General features: G+C 35.8%; 1 protein-coding gene across 1 annotated transcript in view; it reads right to left on the bottom strand.

Moving 5' to 3' along the window:
* Nucleotides 1–13,733, bottom strand: part of LOC128998982 (tectonin beta-propeller repeat-containing protein-like) — a 113,308-nt gene that overhangs the window by 66,715 nt on the left and 32,860 nt on the right. The window lies entirely within an intron of this gene.

The following is a 13,733-nucleotide window of genomic DNA, read 5'->3' as shown; positions in this document are numbered from 1 at the left end:
TTGGATTTGACAAACAGACTTTAGCAATATGACCAATTTTTTGCAATAATTACAAAAGGTGTTAATATGTGGACAAGGTGTTGTATACGATTTTACCTAACCCGCCATGTTAAACTTCCCTATCCCAAGCGTGATGTATACAACTTCCTTACTTCTCGAGTGATGTAAAGTTTAAAAAAACTCACTCGGTGATGTAATGAAACCCATTTAAATAACATTGAGTGCTTGACTTAAACAAAATATACCTCTATGGAGGCATCGGCGTTCAACGCTAGAAATCAGCTGTGCGCTTGAATGTTATTGTTATGCTTTAAAGTATTTTCCTAACCTAGCTTTTGTTTGTAAAAGAACGTTACTGTTAGACGATGAGTGAAATGGATAATGAAAAATACTGTACGTAAACCCATGTATATTGTCGGGTCAGGTAAAATCTTGTACGTTACACTTTACGCAAGAGCGTGTTTACATCTCTTAGGTGAATTATGCAACTCGCTTCCGCTCGTTGCACAACATTCACCTGCGTGATGTAAAAACGCTCTTACTACACTTGTAATGTAAATAGCTATTCCACATCTGTAGCAAACTTTATTAGGATGGCTGTTGTTACTTACTTTGTCAACTCCAATTAATATGTTATTACCACGGTGTAGTGTTGCTGCATCCTGGTAGGCTTTCTCGAGTGTAGTTGCAAGCTGATTCGCTGATCAATTTGGCTTGAATCGCTTCATTTCTCAATCCTTGTATGAACTGATTTCGTAATACTGTGTTGAGAAAGTTGCCAAAGTTGCAATACCTTGACAATCCTTTCAATTCTGTTCCAAAGTGCTGTATGTCTTCACCTTCCTGTTGACGTCTATTGTGGAATTTGAAAGCTTCTGCTACTTTGTTTGGTGGTGGTGAAAAGTGTTTGGTGAGTTGTTTGATTAATTCTTTATACGTAAACTCCGTAGGCAATTTAGGTTGTAACAAATCTCTAAGTGTTCCATAAGTTTTCTTTCCAATAACATGTAGCAGTGTTATTGTCTTGTTTTCCTCAGAAATATTGTTGGATACAAAATCTATTTCTAGTCTTTCTAGGTAACTGTTCCATGTTTCTTCATTATCATCAAAGGGTTCAAAAATAAAGTTCCTCGTCGCCATCTGCTATGTACTATGAAAAGAAAGTTGATTTATGTTTTAATAATACATATTTTTATTCTGTACCAAATTATGTAAGTTAGCTTTTTCAGTGAAACTAAACAAAACAAAATTAATGTAAACAAAGTCATATGATAAATAAAAGAAATTAGGAAACAGTTGGTTGAAGTAACACAGCAAGAATGAGATTAGTTTTACGGTATCAGATTGCAACCAATGTTCGGTTATGACCATTATGTCCAGCTGTTGCTCTTCAATTAAAACTTCCATTTGGTTTATTTTAGAAAAAAGGCTACGCGTGTTTTGATGCAGAATTTTAAAGCAAGAATTTTTATTCAAATTTTTGTCTAAGCCAGTAAATTTATTGCTCTTTGCAAAACCCGGTTTATTGTCAGTTTTTGTTAGTTTAAAGATGGAGTGGAGGAGGTTTCGTCAGTGAGGTTGTAGGAGAAAGGAGACCATCCCCTAAACGGACTACCATCACTCATCATAGATTCATTGACAGTAGCCAAACCTTGCACTTCACTTTCACACCCCTTAAAGACATTATTCCCCTCATCACTGTAGCTGCAGGAGACTGAAGCTCTGTGACAGGGTGGTGCGGCTGTGTCCGAGTGGTTCGGCTGGAGTTGTCTACGGTCGAGGAAGCCAGGTCTGTTGGTGTAGGCTCTGGATTATTTCAAGTTGTTGTTGGGGATTGGTGGGACAAAGTGCAGTCATCTGGACAGAGGAGATGCTGTAGTATTTTAACAAACGCAGCATGTGGAACTCCATTCCTCAATCTTTGCCTAGAGGTGTCATCGGAAGTCACAACAACTACTGAGGCTCCAGTGTTTCGGACAAAATTTAACAAATTTGACGCAAAATGTGCAGGTAGAATGCAATCTCGAATGCAGCCCAGGGGCAAGCAAATGAGTGTCTTCAAGTTGCGAGTTTTAAAATACACAGCTAATTGTTGGAACGCTGAATCATAAGTTGTCTTATAGTTGGCAAAGTTGGTAGAATTAAGGAAGTATCTAGGCTTTGTCACAAGTCCTTAGACAGGTTGTCCATTCCCTGATTTCTGGCATGTTAGGTTCCTGCTACAGTAGTCCGCTCTTGAGGGTTTCCCAAACTTTTCCTTGAAGACTACCGCACCTCCCTCACTCATGTTTTTATTGTCTTCAAAATCTCCTGAGATGCAGTGGGCGAAGGCTACATTTTTGCTGTTGTCATATTTTTCTATAACAGAGCCAATATCTGCTACCTTTATTTTGATGGATTTGAAAGTATCTTTTGATGTTTTGGGGTTTATGGTCGAGTTAGCTATTCTTCTAGAGAGGACTCTTTTTCCAAGCTTATTTAAGTGTTGTCCATGTTTTGTAAAAAGGTTCCTTTTAAGATCAGTAATGTCAATTACATTTAAATTTTTTTACTGTCTTAAGTTGTAGTTTAGTTTGTAGATTTCTTTGTTGATTGGATTTTCCCAAGCTAGATCATGCCTATGGAACTGGTTTACTTACAGGATATTAATGTGGTTGTTTACTGTGGTAAATTTATTTATTTGTCTAAATAAGTTATAGGCAGGTCTTCTATCAAACTGAATAATGTCACAAATATTATTAGCTCCCGCAATGACAATTACACAGTCGTCTTTGGTAAAATTCTGTGTCATATCCTTGATATTTTTATGGATATAATCCATTGTTGCACCAGAATTTGCACACACAAATGTTTCTGTGGCTGGGGGCAGCAAAGGACCCAAAAGATGGCCTAGATCTTTACCATGGCTGTCTGCAAAAACTTTTTTCTTTGTTTTCAGTTCAGTATTCGCTAATTGTGACTCTAGTGTTTTCCTGTTATTACTTATATAATTTGACTTGTCTTTAACTTTATTCTTCAGAGTAGATTTTGTTGGGGTAATACTTTTTGTTGGATTAGTAGTAGGTGTCACTGAAAAATGTTTTGTTTGTCCAGGTTGGTGGGAAGTTTTCACTGATTCATTTTGCTGGAAGCTGATGGATAACACAGAATAGTTATTGTTTAAGGTTATTTGTGGTATACTGTCCCTAGTTGCAGCCGGAGAAGCTCTTTTAGGATTTTGGATAGGACAATCAACTTTAGCTTTTATCCCTTGCACCATCAGAGAAGACAGAGTTTTAGCATCGATGGAGTTTTCTATTATATATGCTAATGAACATCTTTTTTTAATGCGGTCTGTTTCATCAAAAGGTGGAATGGAAAATTCTCTGAAGCTCTCGTTGTTTTTGTACATTTGTAGGGTGTGTTCAATACCAAGTATCATATAAACACCACAGTCATATGAGTTGCTTTGACTGGGACCCTGTACAATTTTAAAGTCGAAATCCGAGCTTGGATTAAGAAAATTATTTATCTTCTCAGCAATAGCTTTACTTTGCTTGATGTTTTTGAGAGGAATGGAGTTATAATAATAAAAGCTTTTCATTGTTCTGTTGTAAACCATTAAATGATTTTGGACTAAACGAACGAGTTTTTAACTGTTGGACCAAACGAACGGCAATATAAACGTTGGACCAAACGATTTTGGACCATTTGAAGATGATCCCTCTGAAGTAATGTGAAAAACAATCCGGGCTCGTACCTAGCGTCCTAGGACAAAAAAAAGACCTGGTGTAAGCTTTCCTCATGATAAACTGTGTGCAAATAAAAAAATTAACAAAAGCATGCTCTTTTGATTCATAATAATTATTCTATGTTATATACAGGGTGACCGTTAAGTCTTAGGACGACTTTATGACTATTAAACGACAAACTATATCACAACCACATTTGGTATACCCATACCGTTACTGGAAATTGTAAGCTACTTTTCTGTGTACATGGTGGTCGGATATCACCTTTGGGGGACGGCCCGTCGGGAGTCAGAAGAAAATCTTTAATGACAGCCTATGTTGAGTTGTACACCATTTTAAAGGTCTACTTCAACTGAAAACAATGCCGCAAACCGCACTTCAAAAGGTTGATCCTGCGCAAAATCGTAGATGTTCAAAGATTTTCAAAATTAGCCAATTTCTTTAAATTAAAACACTTTTTAAATCTTTAAACAACTGTCATTTTTTAACGGATGGTCCTTTTGAAGTACGGTTTACGGCATTCTTCTTTGCTTAAAATTCCCTTTAAAATGATCCCCATAACGTCACATTCAGTGATCCAAATAACTCTTCAGGGCGACGGCCCACAAGGAGTTGGAAGTAAATCTTGGAAGCATAGGTTGATATGCACATCAAATTAAAGGTATTTATTAGTAGAATACAATGCCGCAAACCGTACTTCAAAAGGACCATCCGTTAAAAAATGACAGTTGTTTAAAGATTTAAAAAGTGTTTTAATTTAAAGAAATTGGCTAATTTTGAAAATCTTTGAACATCTACGATTTTGCGCAGGATCAACCTTTTGAAGTGCGGTTTGCGGCATTGTTTTCAGTTGAAGTAGACCTTTAAAATGGTGTACAACTCAACATAGGCTGTCATTAAAGATTTTCTTCTGACTCCCGACGGGCCGTCCCCCAAAGGTGATATCCGACCACCATGTACACAGAAAAGTAGCTCCTAAAAGAAAGGGTGGACGAGTGCCAAAATTTTGGGACAATTATATTTCCAATGATTGGGACGGGATCACGATTAATTAGAGATTTTGTCAAGGCAGGATTTGTTTTGAACATCAGTGACTTTGCCGTGTCGCAAGTAAAGATGATGACATCTCTGCAATTGCAGGAGATGACTCCAACATGGTGGGTGTCGATAATAATTTTTTCGACGATGAGATATTCCCGATGGTTTTGCAAGCCCAGGAGACTATGATGATGTCTCCATAATTGGAGATATTCTGGAGGTGTCGCCATGGCACGAGCTGTTCATGATTCAGCAATGCAAGTATATATTGCAAACACAGTATATGTTTAATGATGCGTATTTGCAGGAAATGTTCATAATGGCACACAGGAAATTTTCATGATAGCGTGGTGTTTGTAGAAGATGTTCACAATGGTGTCAAGATCACAGGACATGCTATTGATGGTGCTGCAATCGTGGGAGATATTCAGGATAGTGCCCTAATTGCGGATTATATTCATTATGACATTGTGATAGAGACACATTACAGAATTTATGATTACTAAAGATAATGCTGTTTTTATAATGGCTATCACATGAGGCCTCAAACCCCTACATAGTTTAAAATAAACGGTATCAGCAATCTGGCACATACTTTCTCCCTTCAAGCTTGTCCAAAACCTTTATTATGGGTAAGCGGTGGGAGTAACTATGATATTTTATAGTGAAAAATCACAAAAGTCTTAATCTTTGAACCGTAATTGTTACAGCAATGGGGGGGGGGGGGTTGCACTACTTTTTTAGAATTATTATTACGTTAGTTGCTCGAATTCGAGCAATTGTGAAGCACTACAGGCGTTATTTTAAAACGAATAACAGTCATAATTTCCAATGACCTTATAAGAGTTGACTGAAAGATTACGGAAATACTCACGATGTACATAACAGTTAGATATAATCAAAAATGTTTGTAAATGTATTATCTTTTTTCAAAAGCTGATCTTGTTTTTTAGTGTTTTCTACAATTGATTCCTACTCATAGCCGCATCAGGTTGTCTATAATAACGATTATAAATGAAAAGAAAAAAACATATATTATTTCTATTTCTTCTACTTGGTTGTGCATGTTCTATGGCTTTCCTATGTTTCCATTGTTTGCAAATCGGCTCTTTCAATGATTGCTCAAGAAATGTAGCACAGTGTTAATTCAGTTTTATTTGTAGTATATCAAATTGTCCAGGCTTTCTCACTTTTTCCATTGTAATAACTACACCAACCCAAGTACAGTAGAACCTCTTTAATCCGAACTAATTGGGACCAGGGGTAGTTCGGACTAGTGAATAGTTCGGATTACAGAACATATTGCTGTTTTTACATAACAATAGCTAAAACATGGCTAAAATTGATCTAAATTATTTTGGGAACAGTGAAAAAAATGTTTTATAAATTAAAATACAGTGTTTATTTAATACAGTTGTAAACATGGTGAATAAACAGTACTGTACATTAAATACAGGTATACAATAAAGAAATGCTGTACTGTGTATAGAATACAGCAATGAGGGGTTCGGATTAGTGGACGTTCAGATTACGGGGGTTCGGATTACGGGGGTTCCGATGAAAGAGGTTCTACTGTATAGTCTACAGATGCAATACGCCAAAGAATATCGTCTACGTGCAACACGCCTATGTACAATCTCCAAGAAGTGGTAAGAAGAGCAGAAAACAACCCATAAAATAGATAAAAGTTAACTCCATAAGAAATAATTTTAAGAGTTACAGTGATATTAGGATTTTCCACTGATTTGGTAATAGAACATTACATTGCAAAACATGACATGATGCAGAAGAAAATCGATTTTAAAATCAGAAAAAGCCATTGCAAATACTTCATTTTGACAAATTCAGTAAATCACAATTTAAATATTAACACCGGTTTCATTAAAAAGTAGTGTAAAATTATGCATATGGTCGTAGTAAACAAATCTGAAGAGGGAACTTTAAATGCCTCTAGGGCAGAGCCCCAAGGAAATTTACCTCGTTTCTCTTTTGATAGATCATCTACAAACTAAGTCCTTTCTTTAGACACCCCTACCAAGTTTCTACGCCCAGCCGTTCCCTAAAATTAGCTGTGACAAAATCCCGTTTTTCCTCCATAAGAATAACATGGGATGGGAATTTAAAGGCCACTGGGGCAGAGCCCCAATGGAATTTACCACGTTTCTCTTTTGATGGCTCATCTACAGACCAAGACCTTTCTTTAGACACCTCTACCGAGTTTCTACGCCCAGCCGTTCTCTCAAATTAGCTGTGACAAAGAAAAACTGTTTCAAATTAATTATTACTAGTGTACCTGTTGCTCGAATTCGAGCAATTGCGAAGCATTACAGGCGACTCACGAAGATTATGGAAATACTCACGATCTACACAACAGTTAGATATAATCAAAATCTTTTGTAAATATTTTATCTTTTTTCAAAAAGCTTATCTTGTTTTTTTTTGTGTTTTCTACAAATTTTTTCTCTCATAGCCGCATTAGGTTGTGTATGACAACGATTATAAATGAAAAAAAATATTTCTATTTCTTCTACTTGGTTGTGTTCTATGACTTTTTCTATTTCCATTGTTTGCAAATTGATTAATTCAATGATTGCTCAAGAAATGTAGAACAGTGTTAATTTAGTTTTATTTTTAGCCTATATCAAATTGTCTAGGATTTCTCGCTCTTTTCCATTGTAATAATTACACCAACCCAAGTTTCGTCTACAGATGCAATATGCCAACGAATATCACCTACGTACAATCTCCAAGAAGTGGTAAAAAAGGCAGAAACCAACCCATACAATAGATATAAGTTAACTCCAAAAGAAATAATTTTAAGAGTTACTGTGATATTAGGATTTTCCACTGATTTTGTAATAGAACATTATATTGCAAAACATGACACGGTGTAGAAGAAAATCCAATTTGAAATCAGAAAAACCCATTGCAAATACTGCACTTCATTTTGACAAATTCAATAAATCACAATTTAAATATTAACAGCTGTTTCATTAAAAGTAGTGTAGAATTATGCATATGGTCGTAATGTAAACAAATCTGAAGAGGCAACTTTAAAGGCTTCTGGGGCAGAGCCCCAAGGGAATTTACCTCGTTCCTCTTTTGATGGCTCATCTACAGACCAAGACCTTTTTTAAGAGACCCCTACCAAGTTTCTACGCCCAGCCGTTCTCTCAAATTAGCTGTGACAAAAACCCCGTTTTCCTCCATAAGAATGACATGGGATGGGAATTGAAAGGCCACTGGGGCAGAGCCCCAAGGGAATTCACCATGTTTCTCTTTTTATGGCTCATCTACAGACCAAGACCTTTCTTTAGACACCTCTACCGAGTTTCTACACCCAGCCGTTCTCTCAAAATAGCTATGACAAAGAAAAACAGTTTCAAATTAATATATAGATTATTATTATTATAAGGACCAAAACAGATCATTTCAAACCAAACCGGATTTTTTTCCTAAAATCTGATTTTTTTTTATTTGATGGGTTTTTTTTATGGGAAAGTAACATAAGTTACAACAACTTTGGAACCGTAATTTTTACGGAAATGGAATTTGTACCATTTTAAATAAATAATTTACTATTTTTCTAAAATCAGATTATTTGTCATTTCATGGGAAAATACCATAAGTTGCAATAAATTTGGAACCATATTTTTTTACGGAAATGCGATTTTTACCATTTTGTTCAGAATTTAAAGGATTATAACATACTAAATTTTATCAAAATTGTTCCATTTTTGGGAAAATCCGATTTTTTTGTTACTTTATAGGTTTTTACGGGAAAATCACCATTAAAAATAAAAACTTTGAAAAATCTTACATAAAATCTTTTATTAAAATCGGACTACAGGTGTGGTCTGTAGCTCTGTACACATCCACACACACGGACACACACACAGACATCACTTCGAAAACCACTTTTTTGGGTTCTGGGGGACCCATAACGGATATATGCACTCAAAACTTAAACTCGAAAATTTTGACGAAAACAATATTTCCCCATATACTATGTATAGGGGGAGACGGAGACAGTAAAAATACATTAGAATTAGGATAAAACGCCTCTTTGCGGTTAGCTAGTGGTTTTTTTTAGCGAATTTCCCTTTAAGGAAGTAGCTATTACCGTAGGTGGAATGGTAAGACCTAGGCCCGGGACCGATTTACTTATTCATTTTGATGTCCCCAGAGGCCAAAAACACCATTCGTTCAAATTGTTATATATGTATTATATGTATACAGATTTATATATATGTTTCCAGCTCAGATAGTTTATTAACAGTTACATTTAACACAATACAACTCATCAAACTCATTTGTAAAAAGTTGACAACAGATGGTGGTAAACATCCTGGAATACATGAACACAAACTCATCATTATCGGATTAAACTCAGTACCAGTTGAAATATACAAGGGGATTACCATATTAAGAACAGATCTACGAACAACTCATGAAGAATCTGATGTGATTATTCCACGTCAAATGGTATCTTGTGTTTGCAAAGGATATAAACTTTTAATGATTAGAAGTGATGACAACGATGTCTTTATTCTGCTTTTTCACTATTACAAACATTGCACACTTTCTTGTACCGTCTTAATGGAAGTAACTGGCTCCCATCGTCAAGTTATTGATATTGGAATGACAGTTCAGAAACACTCTGAAATAATTACATATACTTTTGGCAACCCACGCTTTATCAGGATGCAATATAGTATCCCATCACTAATAGGGGAACCCAACTTTGTGAGAGATCTTCAAAGGGGATTAAAGTTATCAAAATTAGGGAAAATGGGTGCTGACATGCATGATATAATAGATGAATGTACAACATATATAGCATCATGCTATTGGTCTTCTATCACTGGAAGTATGTCCAATATAAGGTACAGAATTTGGCTAAGGTACAGAAGAAAAAGGCCGTGAAACTCTGCACCTTACTGCCTACCACTGAGGCATTTGCCGAACATGTGAAACGGGCACATTTTCAAGTGTGTCTGAAGAAATCTTCGTTTGAAGAAAATCAACCACAACAGCTGGAAAAAGCATTTGGCTGGATAGAAGACTTTGCCAATAAAAGCCCGATTCCTGTAACTATACCAAGCAGAATTAATCTGGCCCCACCAGAGATACTTCAAATAGCACGTTGAGATAGTACAAAAGAATATCCTTGCTCTGATGGAAGGTGCAGCTGTGTGTTTTCCAAATTAACATATACTCCAATTTGTAATTACTAGGTCAAAGAAACTTGTCGTAATCCGTGGACAAAGTTTGTACCTACTGCTCAGATCCTGGTGAAATTGGCAAAGCGACAACAGGACTAGTCTGACCTGGGCCAGCCAGAGCCCCCTGGGGCAGTCATAAGGCATTTCCCGAGGGTGCAACATTAGGACTGAATGGAATTTCCCCGTTTGGCGTTCTTCCTGCTTAATTCCCATCACCCTACCCCTGGACACATAGTGAACTAGTGGGATAGTGAACGGATCGGCTCATGAAATCAGGTATAATTCATGGTCTCGAAATCTCGGGTAATTTTAAATCTCGTTATACGAGACGAGATTTCGTTTAATCGAGATTTTTCAAGAGGAGAATAAAAATAAAATAAAAAAAAAACTCCTGCAGAAAGTCAATGCAATACCCGCAATACAGGAGCGTGTTGTAGTTGCGTTTCCTTTGCGAAGGCGTTCTTATTTAATTATTTCTTTACATGTAAATATTAATTTAATTATTTTATCAGTTGAGAAGTAAGCAGAGTGAGGCATGTTTTACTACTACAAAAAAAGCCAAAACAAGTAACTATTTGATACAAATTAATATTGCTTTTATTTTATGATTTATTTTATTTTACAATAAGTTTAACTCTAGCCTAACTGATGGCACCATGTTTCCTAATCGTAAGCATTTTTAAAAAGTTAGGCATAATTAATTAAAATTTTTTTGCTGGTGTAAAAAAAAAAAAGATTTTAAATATTCTTGCCTATTATTATTATTTTTGTACTTAAACAGTCATCTAACAATATTACAAAATCAGGTAAAAATGACGAACGTGCATTACCATTATGAGAAGGGAAATCCCGTCTAGATCTCGTCTCAAAATTTTATGAGAAATAAAAAATCTTGTCTCGTCTCGTCTCGAACTAAAAATACAATCTCGTCCATCCCTAGTATTTTACCGGTAACTCTGAGGCCAGACAAACCTAAGCTACAGTATTCGGCGTGCGTTGTCGACCGCAAGTTGCCAGTAGTCTTCTAGATATTTTATTAGCCTATTAACAGAAGCCCAGATAACTATTATAACGTTGATAGTTTTTTTTTTTTTTTTTTTTTTTAGGGAGAGGGGGGAAAATGCTTTTACGCGCACAGATAGCCAGACTGTAGTGTAAGACTCCTGAATTTATCACAGACTACTCATTAAAAAAAAACCCTCTACTCTGTTGGACACAGATCTGGAATTGTTTGTCACAAATTGGAAGTCAGGCCAACATGTGACCTAAGCTCTCATGGCTCGCACCGTTTCTGGCATTTAAATTCTTTATGATCTACACTGCATCCCGGTCAAGGTCAAGCTTCTTGGCGCGGAGAATACCCTGGATGTAATGTGACACACAGGTCCAATTGTCCTCACCCGTCATCATTGGTATGACCGTGTCCACCGACAGCAGTCCTACTCCTAGCCAGTTGAGCCTCCAGGCGGGGCCTTTCCTAACGCTGGCAGTGGACAAAGGTATGTTCCATGTCATCGGGAATACTGTTCAATACTGTTCAATGAAATGGCGACCATACAAAGGCTGTATTTTAAGCCAAGTATGAATGGAGATGAGTGTAGGATGAGTGGCGCGATCTTGTAGTCTTGTTAGTGACTAAGGCTGACATTCCTTAGACACAGCTGTTAATTAATAGCCCATATAGCTAATGGCAACTAAGGGACCTACAGTTTATAGTGGAATGCCTGGGCAGTATATGCAATCAGGTGACAAGGCTTTGCCCATCCTGAACAGGTACGACCGGAAAAAGCCATGACCCATCATATTGGGTGAGGTAGAAGTCCACCTCTCCACACTGCCGTTTAACCCAAAGTTGGACTTGCTGTATCAGTCGCTTGGTCCAGCGTCCCCATGTCTCCAGTTCCCAGCTCTCCTGCCACAGCTGGTAGGTGCGGGTGCGTTCCTTTGTTCGTGCCTGGTCCTCCCCACGGCGCTGATAAATTGCCTTTCTCTCCACCGCCAAAAATTTGATGGGGATGACTCCAGCAACCACCAGGACGGCGGGTTCAGACACTGTTCATTAGGCGCATGCTACTCTTAGTGCTGCCTGACGCTGCACTCGGGCGAGCCGCATCCTATATACCTCCTTATTGAAAGGTCTGTCCAGACCTCCGCACCGTACAAGAGTACGGACAAAAAAAAACTAAATATAACGTTGATAGTAGCAGCAGCAGTAGTAGTAGTAGTGTTTTTATTGGTTAATCATTTTATGATTTTAATTTACCTGAACAGCTTGTTTGTTGATCCAACCCGTTATCTTGATAGCTTGGATATCGTAGTACCGGCTATCAGATACATTTATTTAGTGTTTGGAAAGTATTTTATATTTATTTCACTGCTACTAAGTAGCTCAATAATTTAATAGTAGAGCAATTTGCATTTAGTTTTGTTTCTTTGGCTTGGTATTTATTGAGACCAGCTACTAGAGGTTTAGTCACTCTGCCTATAGTATACTTGTATTATTATATGGTATCAGCTTATTTATAGCCATATTTTTTTCCATTGTACAATATGGTATTGAGTTCAAGGGCTCAACATCATATGCCTAAACTATTTTTAAGATACAAAAGAAGTTTTTAAGAATATTATCATTTACACACAAAAAAATCATGTAAACCGCTTTATGAAACATATGGAATTTTAACAATGCCTTCACTTTACATTTATAATATTCTGGTATACTTCAAGAGTAATCCACAATTATTTATAAACAATAAATTTATTCATCAATACCCAACTTGTTCAAAAAATAATTTGCAGTATCCAAGACATCGACTATACCTTTACGAAAGATCGCTGTACTATGAGTCTGAGGCTTTACTACGGTCTACCTGCTCATTTTAAAGATATCAATAGTACGTCAAGTCAGTCATGTACAGTATCACGGCTGACGTACTGGTACATCATCCATAAAATTTGAAAATTTTGTTTTTTCAAAAAATGAAACATTTATACTTTCAATATATACATATAATATTTAAATTTGTTCATCAAAATATTATGTTCCTTGAATGATTTCATATTTATGTAATACAGGCTGATATTAAACTACTGTTATGAAAAGTATGAAAAATAGTGAAAACGTGTCCTAAATACAAATACATATAAAATATATAATTATATATATACATTATGTGTTTTATATCATTTTCAGCTATAAAATACTATAAAACTAAATAAAAAATTGTCTAATATTTTTTCAGGCAGGTATAATGTACCTATTTTTTTTAGAAATATATAAAAAATAGTGTAAACATATCCTAATCCTAAATACATATAAAAATATACATAACAAATTCAAATTAATGTAAAAATATAAATGTTATTATTATTTAATATTTTCAGCTATAAAATACTATAAATAATCATAAAAAATAGTCAAATGCATATTTTTCTATTTTTAATGTTTCAGTGATACTGGGATTATTGGTAAATAAATAAAACGGTGCAAATGGTTTAAAGGAATAATTCAAAACATTTCTTATAAAAAAGAAATATATAGGGTAGAAGAGTATTTAAATGAATGTTTTTAAAAAAGTGACATTTTTATGTTTGTTAGCTGAAGAATTGACAATGACATCTGTTTCACCAGCTTTGCTGGAAATGTGAAATGTTTTATGACAATAAACGTGATAATACAATATATATATTATATTATCATTATTGAGTGAACTGTTTGATTGTTAGCTTGGGCATTAGA

Source organism: Macrosteles quadrilineatus, unplaced genomic scaffold, assembly GCF_028750875.1.
Source record: "Macrosteles quadrilineatus isolate MER2022 unplaced genomic scaffold, UCM_ALF_1.0 Scaffold_1__1_contigs__length_201487025, whole genome shotgun sequence".
NCBI classification, from domain to species: Eukaryota; Metazoa; Arthropoda; class Insecta; order Hemiptera; family Cicadellidae; genus Macrosteles; species Macrosteles quadrilineatus.
Note: the sequence above shows the minus strand (reverse complement) of the source record. Positions and strands in the feature narration are given on the sequence as shown.